The sequence below is a fragment of the Lynx canadensis genome, chromosome C1, assembly GCF_007474595.2.
Source record: "Lynx canadensis isolate LIC74 chromosome C1, mLynCan4.pri.v2, whole genome shotgun sequence".
Classification (NCBI taxonomy): Eukaryota; Metazoa; Chordata; class Mammalia; order Carnivora; family Felidae; genus Lynx; species Lynx canadensis.
In genome coordinates, this window is record NC_044310.1 from 7,275,216 (window position 1) to 7,291,821 (window position 16,606).

Consider the following 16,606-nt stretch of genomic DNA (forward strand, 5'->3'; position numbering starts at 1 on the left):
ATATTAATAATTACATATGGGGGCACCTGGGTGGCGCAGTCGGTTAAGCGTCCGACTTCAGCCAGGTCACGATCTCGCGGTCCGTGAGTTCGAGCCCCGCGTCAGGCTCTGGGCTGATGGCTCGGAGCCTGGAGCCTGTTTCCGATTCTGTGTCTCCCTCTCTCTCTGCCCCTCCCCCGTTCATGCTCTGTCTCTCTCTGTCCCAAAAATAAATAAACGTTGAAAAAAAAAATTAAAAAAAAAAATAATTACATATGAATTAATTCCAATCAAAATGCAGAGATTGCCAAACTGGATTTTTAAAAGTAGGATCTAGGGCACCTGGGTGGCTCAGTTGTTTAAGCGTCTGACTTCAGCTCAGGTCATGATCTTGTGGTCTTGTGAGTTCAAGCCCTGCACTGGGCTCTGTGCTGACAGCTCAGAGCCTGGAGCCTGCTTTGGATTCTGTACCCCCCCATCCCTACCCCACTCGTGCTCTGTCTCACTCTGTCTCTCAAAAATAAATAAATGTTAAAAAAATTTTCAAAAAGCAGGATCCAACAACATGCTGTCCACTAGAGTTGCTTTAGTTTCAAAGACACAAACGGGTTGAAAGTAAAAGGTTGGAAATATTTGCCATGCAAATAGTAATCCACAAGAGGACTGGAATGGCTATAGCAACACCAGAAAAAACCAACTTTTTAAGACAAGAACTATTACTGGAAATGTTGAAAAGAAAACTACAGGCCCAAAATGGTGGCATTTAGATTAAGGCCCCAAGTCAGAAAACCAACACTCAATCCCTAACCTAACTGCATTTTCAACCCCCCAGGAATGTAACTTAACCAATCAACATGGGAATTTCCTGGTCAGCATTAGGAAATTTACTGATGGACCCTTCTGTTCCCTTGAGGAAGGCAACCTTGCCTAAAACAACAGATTCTTTGCTAACAATTTCCTTTTTTCCCCACTTCCTCTCTACCTTCACAAGCCTTTCCTTTTCTGTAACCTTTGGAGCTCTTCTCTACTTGCTAGCCAGGTACTGCCCTATTCATGAATCGATTAAGAAAGCCAATTAGATCTTTAAAATGTATTTTGTTGAATTTTTGCTATTTAACAGATTTGGCGGCAGTAGTGGGATCCAAGACGAACTTCCAGCAGCATTCGGAAGCCATGAGAAACACAGATGTGGTATCCGTGAACCGTTTGGGTTCACTGCCTTTCTCACTGCCTGTTGGTTGAGTTCCTCCTGGTTCTGAGCTCTGCTGTTTTTGTGTTGGGGCTCCTGATATAATCAGCTTTCCTTTACAGGGCAGATCAGCTTGGGCTGGCAGCCCAAGTTGCCTGCCATATTTGCCCAGAGCCCAACTGAGCTGGCAGAGGGTCTGCCCAGAGCAAGCCCCTAGCCTTTCAGATCGTAAGTCCCCTAATGGAAAACCTCAGCAAGTTTCCAAGGGAATTGGTGGTAGTACGTACGGGGCCGTCTTGTGGCCAGGATACTTGTAACATCTACTGGTTGCTGCCGATGCATTAAGATGCACGTTTGTTTGTCTTGTTTAATATAGATAAAGGCTTGTTAGCGGGGATCTCAGGCCAAAAAGCCACAAAAATCTGTGGGCACAGGTTGAGCATTTAAAGACTGTTAGAGCACTTGGCATCTCCGGAAGACTCCTGTGATAGGATAAGTTGGTCACGGAACAGGTCAGGTCACCCACCAACCTCAAGAGAACTTCATGTGACAAGGTAAACCGTAAAACACACACAGTCCTCAACGTCATGGCATGTCCTTTTTGGGTACCAGTTTGGCTCTGAGAAACCGAAAGTCTTAGCTAATGGGATTCTTCAAGTCTAAAGAGAAGCGTTCAACCTTTCAGCACACCTGATTATTTTATGTCTAAAAACGATAGTCCCAGAAGTGGTAGATATCTAGCAAAAACAGCAGAATCTTACTGTGCTTGTTTTGTGTCCTGAGGAATTTGGCTTGGTAACCTTCAGGCTGGAGGCCCCAAAATAAGACCAGAGAAAAGTGGGGTTGCCCCAATTTGTGGCTGGATATGGCTGTACAAAAATGGGAGAGTTAACTCCATTTGCAGCTAGGGTCCTACTGAGCCACTATTGAGGGCCACCTGAGTAGCTCAGTCAGTTAAGCATCCAACTCTTGATCTCAGCTCAGGTCTTGATCTCAGGGTCATGAGTTCAAGTCCCGCATTGGGCTCTGTGCTGGAGGTGAAGCCTACTTAACAAAAAAAAAAGAAGAAAGAGAAAGGAAGGAAGGAAGGAAGGAAGAAAAGAAAAAGAAAAAAGAAAGGAGTACCCTCAAAAGCAGAAATTCCCAAATTAAACCAAATAGGATACCTGTTTTAACTGGCAAACAAAGCCTCCAAAAGGTTTCAAGATTCCAAATTAGTTTCATTAACAGCTAATGAAAAATTATAAATGTAAGAGGCACCTAAAACAAAAGCCTGAAGACTGACATAACTTCCTGCTCAGGGCCCAGTGTAGTAACCCTCTGTCTGAATTGTTTCTCCACTTGGAAAGGACTACAGAACTGTAAACAAAAGTCATCCAAGTTAATGGCCTTACAGACACCCCCACATCTGCCTTCCAAGATGGGCTGCCATATGGGCCCCTCCCAGAGTTGATGAAACTGAAAGATTTTCTGGTAAACAGCCAAGGGGAAGCTATGGTGATAGCAGAGCCCGCAGAGGGGACCCTGGAAGAACTGGCAGAAGCCAACAGAGGGTGGAAATTCTTACCAGAATCACCTCTTCTGAATCTCTGTCTATAGTGCCTGGTTGTCACGTTGTCCCTTCCTTTCCAAATCCAGACCCACTGGTTATTGATCCTTCGTGTCCCAGCTGCCTTCCTGCTCCTCTCCTCTCCCCAGAGCTGGGCTTGGCTTTCTGCCTGCCTGAGACTTTGGGGTTGTGTTTCTGTGTTTTGGCTCTCATTGGGAGTAACTCTGCATCTTGGGCCATTAATATCCTTTGCACCCTCTTTGTGGACCGTCTTGCACCAAAAGGGGGATTATTTGGTATTGCCAGAAATATTTAAAATTAGAACTATGTACCCAGAGGGAAAAAAGCAAATTGAGAATAGTGTACTTGAGTTGGTGGATCAACGGTGGTATCATTTAAGTTACGACCCAGTTATTTGAGGAACGAAAGCAACTGTCCTTATCTTACAAATCTTTACAAAACTAGAGGCAATTCAAAGTTCACCTATTCCTTTCCCAGTCCCCAAACTTCCCCTCATTATCTTAAACAGGTTGTAAAACTATTGGCTTTAGGAAACCAAAGTCCTTCTGGAGGAACTTGCATTCTTTCTCTGTCCCTTAAAGGGACACATCTCATCAGGACTTTGAAATGTAAACACAGCCCACAATCACCTGAGACTGAAAAAAAAAAAAAAAAAAGAGGGTGGGGGAGGCTAAAAGGGCTCTTGTACCCAAACTTTAGCACCTCTTCCTTAAAATCAATTCCAGGAACAAATACAAATCTTAAAAATCTTCTCCACAAATATTAGTAACTATAGGGTCCTTGCATCTGCGTGTGTGTGCGTGTCTATACCTATTCATATTACAAATGTGAGATTTTTCTACCTCCGATAGTATTGCTAAAATGAATTTGTCAAAGAGCTCTATTTAGTTGGACGAGTGCCTGCAAGGATTCGGCATTCTAAAGCTCTCAGACAGATGGAAGTCAATCCAAATGTTTTTTCGAGTTCACGTAATCTGGGAAAATACTCAGTTGTTGGTTTAATTAAAACAGACCTGTCTCTAGTTATCAGCATTAAAATTAAAACTTTTATTCTGCCTGGGTTTACTTAAAGTCAAATAGGTTGATGTGACGTCTTAACACAAAATGTGTCTTCATTTTTTTAAATAGCTTGGGAGAATGAAGGACTTTTTGATGTCTCATAAAGTTAGAGCACTGTGTCGGGCTCTGTGCTGACAGTCAGAAGTCAGCTGGGATTCTCTTTCTCTGCTCCTCCCCTGCTCGTGTGCACTCGCTCGCTCTCTGTCTCTCTCTCTCTCTTGCTGTCTCTCTCAAAATAAACTTAAAAATAAAATAAAATGACTCAAATTATAGATAGACATTGGTGGAAAGACAAAAGCAGTCTGTGTTCCCAGAGGCCTCAGGCCTTCTCCCTCTGGACACTTTGAACACCTGCACCTGACCTTCATTCAGTTTCCACCTACTACGAGTTACCAATCTGCTCTGGTTTCCCAGATGGGTTAAAGCCTTTCCCTGCCGCATTGCCGATGCCCTCACAATGGCAAAGAAAATGTGCTCAAAATGTGTTCAAAAATGCGTTTTTCACTTGGGGTAGATCTTCTATAATCTCCAGTGATCAAGGCACCCAGTTCACTGGGCAGATCATATGAACCGTAAGGAAAACCTTGTAAACTTCTTGAAATCCTATCACTGTACAACCTTCTGCATACTAGTATCAGTCTCTACGGTCTTATACTCAAGCCTATCACCAAAGCCTTCCCAGATCCCAATTCAGAGGATCCTGTGCATCACAGTCTAGAGCCTGATGAGTGGGTATTCTGGAAACGTGAGCCGTGGAAGACAGCTCTCGAGCCCCATTGGAAGAGACCTCACCAAGTGCCCCGACCATGGACGCTGCTGCAAAACCAGAAGGTATTAAGCCTCGGGTACACCTCCCACGGCTGAAAAAAGGCATCCCCTGATACCTGGTCCTGCACAGACTCTGGACACCTCGAGTCAAAGGGCAAAGAAGACAAGTGGCTGATGCCACAGTAGACTCGTTCTGCCTAAGACGGCGGATCAAGGCTTCTCACTTTAAACGTGAGAACGTTCTCCTTCTTTTCCTTTCTTTTACTCTGACGTTGTCCTGGAAAGAGAATGCCCTCATCTCTACGTCTGGGATAACCTGGAAGTTCAGAGCAAGCTTTTATTTCAGGCTCAGAGAAAATCAAACCATGCTCCTAACTTATCACAAGCACAATAAGACGTCTCATTGGTCAACTCCCCTAAATTTACATCGTGTGTCAAAAAGGACCTACCAGGAGGCCCCTGTGATTCAGGATTCACTCCTTTTGGCCTGACCCTGCTTCCCTGGTTAGGGATACAGGTAACAGGCTACAGGAACTCCTCAACTCATTTTTTTTTTTTTTTAACGTTTATTTATTTTTGAGACAGAGAGAGGCAGAGCATGAACAGGGGAGGGGCAGAGAGAGAGGGAGACACAGAATCCGAAACAGGCCCCAGGCTCTGAGCTGTCAGCACAGAGCCCGACGCAGGGCTCGAACTCACAGTCCGTGAGATCATGACCTGAGCCGAAGTTGGACGCTCAACCGACCGAGCCACCCAGGCGCCCCTCAACTCTTAAAATTATTGCAAAATCTGCTGCTGAAGTTCAACAGCTACCCAACAGAAATCCTCTAGGACTTTCTGGTCAAAGTAATTCTTTTTTTTTTTTAAATACCATATTTATTTATTTTACTTAAATTCAAGTTAGTTAACATATACTGTAGTATTGGTTTCAGGAGTAGAACCCAGTGATTCGTGACTTACATACAATACCCAGTGCTCATCCCAACAAGTGACCTCCTTAATGCCCATCACCCATTTAGCCAATCCCAACCACCCAACACCCCCCCCCCCAACCCTCAGTTTATTCTCTGTATTAAAGAGTCTCTTATGGTTTCCCTGTCTCTCTGTTTTTATCTTTGGCCAAAGTAGTTCTTGATAATAAGATAGCCCTTGACTCTCTTCTAGCTGAGCAAGGAGGTATCTGGCCAACACCATCTTCTGCACCTGGATGAACACTTCTGGGGAAGTTGAATCTCGATTACATAATCACCGAGCAAGCCACTTGACTGAAAGAGCGGCTCCTTCAGCAGGGTCTTTCTTTGACTTATTTGGTTTTTGGTTTGGGTCTCGGGGACCATGGCTTCGAGGTGTCCTCCAAACATTGGAAATTACCCTATTTGTAGTAATATAAGAATCTCCCTGGTATGTTAAATGCTCTCAAAAGCTTTAAATGCATTTTTGCAGCTGCTAACCCACAGCAAATGATTTCCCTGAGACTTGGAGCGTCACGAAAGGAATAAAGAAGACAACCAATCTAAAAATTGTGAACCAATTTGACAATAAATCTCATATTTAAAAAATAAAAAAATAAAATAAAATCTTTTTTTTATTTAAAAAAAAAAATTGTGAACCCGAAGCTATAACCGGTGGTGATCACAGAGATTAAGGAAAACCGTCATGACCTGGGAATACCATGCAAAGGAGCAACAGAAGCTTTGAGAAATACAGAGCTGTAGCTAAGGATCCCATCTCTCAGCTGAGCTGAGAGTCTGATCAAAAGAGGGAATTGTTAGGGAGAAACCATGGGGCCAAAGTGGTGCCACTTGGGTTAAGGCCCCAAGTCTGTAAAACCAACGTTTAATACCTAATCTCACTGCAGTTTCAACCCACCAGATGTGTCACATTTAACATGGGAATTTCCTAGTCAGTATCAGGAAGTTTACTGATACACCCTTCTGTTCCTCTTAGGAGGGCAACCTTGCCTGAAACAATGGCTTCTTTGCTAATAAAATGCCCTCTTTTCCCCACTCCCTAATTTTAAAAGCCTTTTCTTTTCTCGCCTGGGTGGCTCAGTCGGTTGAGCGTCCGACTTCGGCTCAGGTCATGATCTCAGGGTTCATGAGTTCGAGCCCCACGTCAGGCTCTGTGCTGACAGCTCAGAGCCTGGGGCCTGCTTCGGATTCTGTGTCTCCCTCTCTCCCTGCCCCTCCCTCGCTCATGCTCGCTCTCTCCTTCAAAAATAAATAAACATTAAAAAAAAATTTTTTGGGGGCGCCTGGGTGGCGCAGTCAGTTAAGCGTCCGACTTCAGCCAGGTCACGATCTCGCGGTCCGTGAGTTCGAGCCCCACGTCGGGCTCTGGGCTGATGGCTCAGAGCCTGGAGCCTGTTTCCGATTCTGTCTCCCTCTCTCTCTGCCCCTCGCCCGTTCATGCTCTGTCTCTCTCTGTCCCAAAAATAAATAAACGTTGAAAAAAAAAATTTTTTTTTTAAATAAAAAAAAATAAAAAAAAATTTTTTTTTAATAAAATAAAAAGGCTTTCCTTTTCTGTAGGCCCTTTGGAGCTCCCTTCTACTTGCTAGACAGGATGCTGGCTGATTCATGTATAAATAAAGTAAAATAAATACAATACAATACAATACAATAAAGTCTTTAAAATGTCCTTAGTTGGGGGTGCCCTGGCCGGCTCAGTTGGTGGAGCATGAGACTCTTGATCTCAGGATTGTGAGTTCGAGCCCCACGTTAGGCACAGAGATTACTTTTTAAATAAATAAATAAATAAGTGGTTACACAAAATCTAAATAAAGAAATAGAATTACTTGATTGAATTTTTGTTATTTAACAGATCCAAAGAGGACCATTTCATGATGGTAAGAGATCAATACATCAGGAAGATATAACCATTATAAATGTATATGCATCTAGCATCAGGGTGGTAATGACATGAGTCAAAGGCATGAAAGGAGAAATAGGCAATTGAAAATTCATGATAAAAATACTCAACAAAGTGAAGCGAAATTTCTCAACATAACGAAAGGCATCTATGAACCCTAAAACGAGCGTCATACTCAGTAGTGAAAAACTGATGCTTTCCCCCTAAGGTTGGGAACAAGGCAAATAGATCTCCTCTTACCACTTCAACATCGCACTCTAGGTGGTCTTCAGTGCAAATGGCAACAAAAATAGAAGGTGTTCAGATTGGAAAGGAAGAATTAAAATTGTGTTTATTCGCAGATAACATGATCACAGATGGTAAGTTGTCAGGATGAAGATCAACAAAAAAAATTAGATGTGTTTCTATGCACCAACAATGAACAATCTGAAACTGAAAATAGGAAAATTCCGTTCAGAACAATACCCAAAGGAGTATTTGGAATTTAGTTAACAAAAATGCAAAGCCTGTACACTCAAACCACTGAACATTGCTGAAGATCTAAATAGATGGAAACATTATAACATGTTCATGGGTTGGAAGAAATATTATTTAAAAAAATTTTTTTTTCAACGTTTTTATTTATTTTTGGGACAGAGAGAGACAGAGCATGAATGGGGGAGGGGCAGAGAGAGAGGGAGACACAGAATCGGAAACAGGCTCCAGGCTCCAAGCCATCAGCCCAGAGCCTGACGCGGGGCTCGAACTCCCGGACCGCGAGATCGTGACCTGGCTGAAGTCGGACGCTTAACCGACTGCGCCACCCAGGCGCCCCATGAAGACTCAGTATTATTAAGATGACCATTCTCTGGGAATGCAAGCTGGTGCAGCCACTCTGGAAAACAGTATGGAGGTTCCTCAAAAAATTAAAAACAGAACTACCCTACGACCCAGCCATTGGACTAGGCATTTATCCACGGGATACAGGTGTGCTGTTTCGAAGGGACACATGCATGTTTATAGCAGCACTATCGACAATAGCCAAAGTATGGAAAGAGCCCAAATGTCCATCGATGGATGAATGGATAAAGAAGATGTGGTATATATATATACAATGGAATACTACTCAGCACTGAAAAAGAATGAAAGCTTGCCATTTATAACCATGTGGATGGAACTGGAGGGTATTATGCTAAGCGAAATTAGTCAGAGAACAACAAATATCATATGACTTCACTCATATAAGGACTTTAAGAGACAAAACAGATGAACATAAGGGAAGGGAAACAAAAACAATATAGAAACAGGGAGGGGGACACAACATAAGAGACTCTTAAATATGGAGAACTGAGGGTTACTGGAGGGGTTGTGGAAGGGGGGATGGGCTAAATAGGTAAGGGGCATTAAGGAATCTACTGAAATCACTGTTGCAGTATATGCTAATTTGGATGTAAATTAAAAAAAAAAAAAAAGATGTCCATTCTCCCCAAATTAATCTATAGACTCAGTGCACTCCCAATAAAATCCCAGGGTGCTTTTCTGTAGAAATTGACAAGCTTATCCTAAGATTTGTATGGAAATGGCAAAGGACCTACAATAGCCAAAAAAGAAAATTTTTGAAAAGAAAAACTAAGTTGAAGAATTTACCTGATTTTAAGACTTACTATAAAGCTACAGTAATCAAGAAGACAGTGTGGTACTAGCATAAAATCAATGGAACAAAATGGAAAATCCAGATACATAGTTCGTATTTGAGGTCGACTGATTTTTTACCAGGATGCCAAGGCAATTCAGTGGGGTCTTTCCAACAAATGTTGCTTGAACAATTGGATATCCATATGCAAAAATATGGACTTAGACCCCTACCTTACATGTTGTACAACAATTAACTCAAAATGGATCATGGATCTACATGTAAGAGCTAAAACCCTAAGGATTCTGGAAGAAAACATAGGAGAGTCTTTGCGATTTTGGGTTTGGCAAAGGTTTTTTAGATATGTTACCAGCTGGGGCGCCTGAGTGGCTCAGTCGGTTAAGCATCTGACTTTGGCTCAGGTCATGATCTCATGATCTGTGAGTTCGAGCCCCGCATCGGGCTCTGTGCTGACAGCCTGGAGCCTGCTTTGGATTCAGTGTCTCCCTCTCTCATGATGCCTCTCCCCTGCTTGTACTCTGTCTCTCTGTCTTTCAAAAATAAATATAAAAAAAAAAAATTAAAAGTTTCCTCTTCAGGAGACACCATTGAGAAAATGAAAAGACAAGCCCCAAACTGGGAGAAAATATTTGCTGGTTGTATATCTAATAACTTTTATTTAGGATACACAAAAACTTCTAAAACTCACTAAGACAAACAATGCTATTTAAAAAACAAACAGGCAAAAGTAGGCTGTACTTAGTGAATGGGTTCCAAAGAATAGAACATGGAAAGGAGTAAAGAAAGAACTTTATGGTGGTGAGGCTCGATAAACACTGCCTTGTCTAGTGATTGGGACTAATATCATCCCTGTTGATAGCGTGTCCCTCTGGTATGATGTCAAGAGAATGGCACTTTACTTCCATGGTATTTATTCTTCCACAAAATCCACAACCCCTGTATAACCAAGAGAAAAAAAAAATTTCAATCCAAATTGAAGGACATTCTATAAGATCCCCAACCAGCATTCCTCAAAATTGAAGGTCGTGAGGGGTGCCTGGCTGGCTAAATCAGCGGAACATGTGACTCTTGATCTCGGGGTTGTGAGTTCAAGCCTCACGATGGGTATAGAGATTGCTTAAGAATATAATCTTTAAAAAAAAAATCAAAGGTTATTAAAAATAAGACCAAGAAATTGCCACAGACCAGAGGAAACTAAGAAGATGTAATGACAAAATGTAATGTATTCTGGATAGGCCCCCAAACAGGAAAAGTATATTTGTGGAAAATGTAATTCTCTCTTTTTAAAAAAATTATTTTAATGTTTATTTTTGAGAGAAAGAGAGACAGAGTGCAAGCAGAGGAGGGGCAGAAAGAGAGGGAGGCACAGAATCCGAAGCAGGCTCCAGGCTCCAAGATGTCAGCCCAGAGCCCGACACGGGACTCGAACTCACCAACCGTGAGATCGTGACCGGAGCCGAAGTCTGACACTTAATGGACTGAGCCACCCAGGCGCCCCAGAAAATGCAACTCTAATGAAGTCTGGAGTTCAGGTCACAGTATTAATGCCAGTGTTGGTTTCTCAGTTGTGACAAATACGCCACGGTAATGTTAAGATGTTAGCCGTAGGGGGAAACTAAGCTTACTCTCTGAACTATCTGCAACTTTTTAAATAAATCTATTCTAGAACTTATTAAAAATGTACAAAGAAAAGATCTGAATGGATATCTCACCAGATAAAATATATATGACTAACTAATAAGCCCTTGAAAATATGCTCATCATTATTAGCCATTAGGGAGATGCACATTAAAACCACAATGAGATGATACCATTTCACACCCACTAGGATGGCCGTCATCACAAAGACAGAATCAAATGTTGGTGAGGATGTGGGGGAACTGGAACCCTCACACAGTGCTTGTGGGAATGCACAATGGTGCGGCCACTTTGGAAGTAACTTAGCAGCTCTTCAGCAGTTAAACATGCACCATATGAGCCAGCACTTTTTCTCCAACGTGTCTACCCAAGAAACATGAAACCATGCCCCCACACTTGGTACGTGAATGTTCAAAACAAGATTTGTTCTTTATGTATGGTCCAACTTAGAAATAATCCAAATGTTCACCACCAGATAAATTATGTGGATAAACAAATTACACGCAGAGGAATACCACTCAGCAGTAAAAAGGAGCACACCATTCATACATGCCGCAACATGGACAAGCCTCAAAAACATGCTAAGTGGGGTGCCTGGGTGGCTTAGTCGGTTGAGCGTCCAGTGTCGGCCCAGGTCATGATCTCACGGTTTGGGAGTTCAAGCCCCACAACGGGCTTGCTGCTGTCAGCATAGAGCCCGCTTCGAATCCTCTGTCCCCACTTACTCTGCCCCTCCCCACCTTGTGTTCTCTCAAAAATAAACATTTAGGGGCGCCTGGGTAGCTTAGTCGGCGCCACTTAAGCGTCCGACTTCAGCTCAGGTCATGATCTTGTGGTTTGTGAGTTCAAGCCCCGCGTCGGGCTCTGTGCTGACAGCTTGGAACCTGGAGCCTGCTGCGGGTTCTGTGTCTCCCTCTCTCTCTCTGCCCCTCCCCCGCTTGTGCTCTGTCTCTATCAAAAACGTATAAAAAATTTAAAAAAAACATTTAAAAAATAAATAAAAATTTAAAAACACAACTGTAAACCAGACATTTGACAGCAACAGTTGGTGGCCATCTATTAAGTATAAGGCACAGGAAGGTGATAGACACACTTGGGAGCAAGACTGACGTGGCATCTATGCTCGTGGACCTTGCTTAGGGCGCCCAGAAGGGATGTAGGACAGAGGTGGTGACTGTGGGGAGGAAGACAGGATGCTTGGGGTGACAAGCATTTGGATCAGGAAGACGGCGATTGTGAGAGTCATGGGCATGTCATTGTCAAAAGGGAAGTTTCATAGCAAGCAGTTCAAATAGCGGGGCATTTTATCGCCGGCTGAGTTAGAACTCTAGGAACCACTCAGAAGCTGCGCAGCAAGCTGCGAAGTTGCTTTTCTGCCTCTATTCCCAGAAGACTGCACCAGGAAGCCTGAAGAAATGTGGGTGTTTTTGGGTTTTGTTGGTTTATGTTTATTTATTTTTGAGAGCGAGAGAGACCGAGCACGAGCAGGGGGTGGCCAGAGAGAGAGGGAGGCACAGAATCGGAAGGCTCCAGGCTCTGAGCTGTCAGCACAGAGCCCGACGCGGGGCCCAAACTCGGGAATGGTGAGATCATGACCCGAGGTGAGTCAGACGCCCAACCGACTGAGCCACCCAAACACCCCGTGGGTTTTTTTTTAATGTTTATTTATTTACTTCCTTACTTACTTATCAAGAGAGAGACAGAATCCCAAACAGGCTCTGTGCTGTCAGTGCAGAGCCCCACGCAGGGCTGGAACTCACGAACCATGAGATCATGACCTGAGCTGAAGTCAAGAGTCTAGATGTTCACCTGAGTCACCCAGGCACCCCTGATATGTTCTCTTTCAGTCCTATTCTCCACTACAGTTTGTATCTCTCCTCTCTGTGTCCTTTCTGTAAAAAAAAGACAGAAGCTGGCATATGGGCACTCAGTCCAGACACAAGCCCTGGTTTGAGTCATTTCACCCTAGAGCTACCCTCTGTGGTTTTGTCGCTCCTTATATACACACGAGGAAACTCCTGAGACTTGACAACTTGCTCCATACTGCACAGCTAGAAAGAAGTGGAATCGGAGCAAGCTAAGGGCAGCGTGACCCCCAAACCCATTCCTCCCTGTCTCTGCCAAGCAGCTGCCGAGAAAGACGTTCCACGTCATTTGAGGAGCCATCTGATCTGACTTCTGTGATAACGTGCTGTCCTACCACTGGGTCTGTCTCTGGACCCCAGGTTCTATTGAGAGGGACCCTGGAGAGCATCTGATCTGTCCCCAGAGGGGCAATTCTAGTGTACGTCTCTGATTAAGCTTCCCTGAGCCCCAATTTCCTCATCTCTAAAACAGGGGTTGGTTTAGATGAGTGGTTCACAAACCACCGGTCTCAGACCCCTTTACATTCCTAAAAATGACCGATGATACAAAGAGCTTCTGTTTATGTGAGTTTTATCAATATTTACCAATTCATTGACTTTGAAGCTTACTTATTTTGAGAGAAGACAAGGGAGGGGCAGTGAGAGAGGGAGAGAGCGAGAATCCCACGTAGGCTCCACACTGTCAGCACAGAGCCCGACACGGGGCTCACAGCCATCAGACCATGACCTGAGCTGAAATCAAGAGTCAGACGCCTAACCGACTGAGCCACGTAGGCAGCCCAATATTTACCATTTTAAAAATTAATACCAGTTCTTAATAACAGGTTCCCAAAACAAAAGGAAACTCAGTGATCTGTGTTACTGCCTGGCAGTTCTGCAAATCTCTCTAATGTCAAGCTCGCTACAGTTTAAGACCGCCGGATACTCTCATTTGCTTCTACATGTAACCTCTTCCAGAGCACATGTCACAGAGCCTCTGGAAAACGCCACTAGACACTCGTAAGAGAATGAAGATGAAAAAGACAAATCCGATCCTACTGGTGCTATGGAGAAAGGTTTTGTCCCCACTTCTCCCTGAAAGGGTATGAGGGACCTCCAGGGGTCCTAGACCACCCTTTGAGAACTATTTCAAAAGGTGGCCCGTGCGCCACCTGCAGTCAGAACCCACTAGAGGGATAAAATGCACACTGCCCGGTGTCCCCCAGGTCTGTGATATCCGAATTCACATTTAACAAGCCGCCTCGCACACTGGAGGGCGGAGACACTCGGTTGGGAGAGCCCCACGATTCCTACCAGCCTGTTCCTCCAAAACTACTGTCACCTGTTTGGGCAGGGCCGGGGCTCAGGCCGCGCAGGGCTTTTGCCTCAACGATGACCAGTGACGGAAGGTCTGCCCTCCCTGGTTTTGCTCGGCTCCGCCATTTCCATAGTCACTTCCTTCCCCCTTTAGGGAAGTGTTGAGGGCAGCCAGGCACCTTGCTTGTAGCTTTAAGATAAATTCTGGGCTTTCTTGGCTGAAATTAAAAACACAAGAAACAACAGGTGTTGGTGAGGAAGTGGAGAAAGGGGAACCCTGGTGCCCTGTGGCGGGAATGCTAACCGGTGCGGTTGCAGTGGAAAACAGTATGGAGGTTCCTCAAAAAATTAAAAATAGAACTACCCTATCATCCAGTAATTCCACTTCTGGGTATTTACCCCAAGAATAAGAAAACGCTAATTCGGAAAGATAGAGGCACCTGTGTTTATTGCGGCGTGATCTACAATGGCCAAATTACAGAAGCCTCCCTAATGTCCGTCGACTGATGAATGGATAAAGGAGTGGTATATATACACTGGAATACTATTGAGCCATAAACAAGAATGAAATCTTCCCATTTGCAACATGGATGGAACTAGAGTGTATTATGCTAAGTGAAAGAAGTTAAGTCCGAGAAAGACAAATACCACAGGATTTTACTCGTACGTGGAATTCAACAAACAAAGAAAAACAGAGACTTAACCACAGAGAACAAACTGATGGTTAGCAGAGGGGAAGTGGGGGTGGGGATGGGTGAAATAGAAGACTAGGAGAGTAGTACGCTTACTGTGGGGCACCTGACTGGCTCAGTTGGTAGAACATGCGACTCTTGATCTTGGGGTCATGAATTTGAGCGTCACTTTGCAGGTAGAGATTTTCTTTTAATGTTTATTTTATTTTTGAGAGAGAGAGAGAGAGAGAGAGAGCGTGAGCAGGGGAGGGAAAGAGAGAGAAGGAGGCACAGAATCTGAAGCAGGCTCCAGGCTCCCAGCTGTCAGCACAGAGCCTGACGCAGGGCTCGAACCCACGAACTGTGAGATCATGACCTGAGTCGAAGTTGGACGCTTAACTGATTATTGTTTTTTTTTTAAAGGGTACATTTATTGTGATGAGCACTGAGTAATGTACAAAATTGTTGAATCACTACATTGTATACCTGAAACTATTAACAACAAAGTATGTTAACTGTACTGTAGGTTTTTTTTTTTTTAATTACTAATGTCGAACCAAAAAATAAAATAAACTCTGGGCTTGCCTACAGTTGTCTATTTCTGTACCCAGGAAAAGCAAGAAGGAATGAAGGAAAGGGCCTCACGGGACAGGGACTTCTCTTCCTCAGGAGGAAGTGCTGTTCTAACCTTGGCCCCACCTGGACATTGTACAGTGAGTCAACCTCAGAATCCATGAGCACCTTGCTCAAGGGAGAGTATACAAAAGAAAATTGGACTTTTCGGGCGTGTAAGCCCTGACTGGTACAAAACAGGCAAATATGGAAGCGACTCAAGAAAAAGAACAAATTCATAGAAAGAATGCCTTTAGTGAAGAAAACCATACAGATAAATATTTACATAGAAGATAAAGTAGATTGTGAGTTTTAAAATTTTCAGAGATTCCATTGCATTCAAAAATACTGCTACTGTGATTTATTCATACCCAACTTCCAACAGGAAAAAAACTACCATAGTGGGTGGGACACAAGCACGCATGGAAATTATTGTACCTGTCGAAATCTGTATTACAAAGTAACCTGTGCGCTTGGTGTGATGGAACTAGCCTTGGCCTTGAATCAGTCACAACTGGGTCACTAACTACCCACTAACCAGCTGTGTGACTTTTCTATCGGGTGAGCACTTACTATGTGCAAGGTACACGTGAGATGACATGAAGGATTCATGGAAACACAAAAAATCTTAAATGTGCTGGAGGCGCCAAGCCTGGTTCAGCAGCATCTGCTGTAGGAGGCGGGAGGGTTCAGTGCTGGGAGAGGAAGATGCCTGGAGCACCCGGGCACTTCTGAGAAGGCCTGCGGGGCACCTCCAGCTCTTCAGCGGGTTCGGGAAGTTCAACGACGCGACCTCCATCACCCCCGCAACAAGTTCTTTCCCAGCCTGCTCTGCGCCCGCTGCTTTTCCTGCAACTGGGGCTGCGCGCTCCCCGCGCAGGGTCGTGGGTGGGGTCCCACATTTCCTGGCACCCGTTACTCCCACAGGCCGCAACGAGCCTCGGTCCCCGACGGGGTTGAACCCCACAGTGCGCGGCCGCGATGGGAAGGGCGAGGGGCACTCGGACAACAGGCGTCCGAGTGCCTGGGACCCTGGAATGCACGGCCCGACGTGAGCCGCCACCCTTCCCACCGAGCGGAGCCCCGGCCCCGAGCGTCGCCCCGGCCCCGAGCGTCCTCTGCTCTGGGGTCCGGGTGGGGCCGCCCTCCGCCAGCCCCGGCGACCCCGCCGCGCGCCCGACACCCTCCTCGGTCCCGGGGCCTCCCGGCTTGCGGCCCCCCCCCCCCCCCAGTCGCTAGTGCCTGTCCCGGAGCCCCCGCCTCGCCCCACCCCCTGTGCCAGTCCCAGGCGTCCCCCGCCCTGCCAGCTCCGCTGTCCCTTGCGCCCGCCAGCTCGCGCCCCCCGCCGCCTTCACTTGTGCCCCCGCCCCCTGCCCCCAGTGCCTGTCTCAGGTGCCCCGCACCCCTCCACTCGTGCCTGCGCTCCTCCCGGCCCCTTGTGCTAGTCCCGGGCGC

The 16,606-nt window shown here is 45.1% G+C and overlaps 2 long non-coding RNA genes across 2 annotated transcripts; one reads left to right on the plus strand and one right to left on the minus strand.

Annotated features, from left to right (window-relative positions):
• Positions 1-3,981: 3,981 nt before the first annotated feature.
• Positions 3,982-6,131, plus strand: LOC115522252. The gene is made up of 2 exons (XR_003971301.1): positions 3,982-5,082; positions 5,730-6,131. It is a non-coding gene; the product is annotated as an uncharacterized LOC115522252 (long non-coding RNA).
• A 3,577-nt stretch (positions 6,132-9,708) lies between these two features.
• On the minus strand, positions 9,709-16,363 carry LOC115522253. The gene is made up of 3 exons (XR_003971303.1): positions 15,725-16,363; positions 13,894-14,086; positions 9,709-10,005 (listed from the first exon to the last, which is right to left on the minus strand). It is a non-coding gene; the product is annotated as an uncharacterized LOC115522253 (long non-coding RNA).
• Positions 16,364-16,606: the final 243 nt, after the last annotated feature.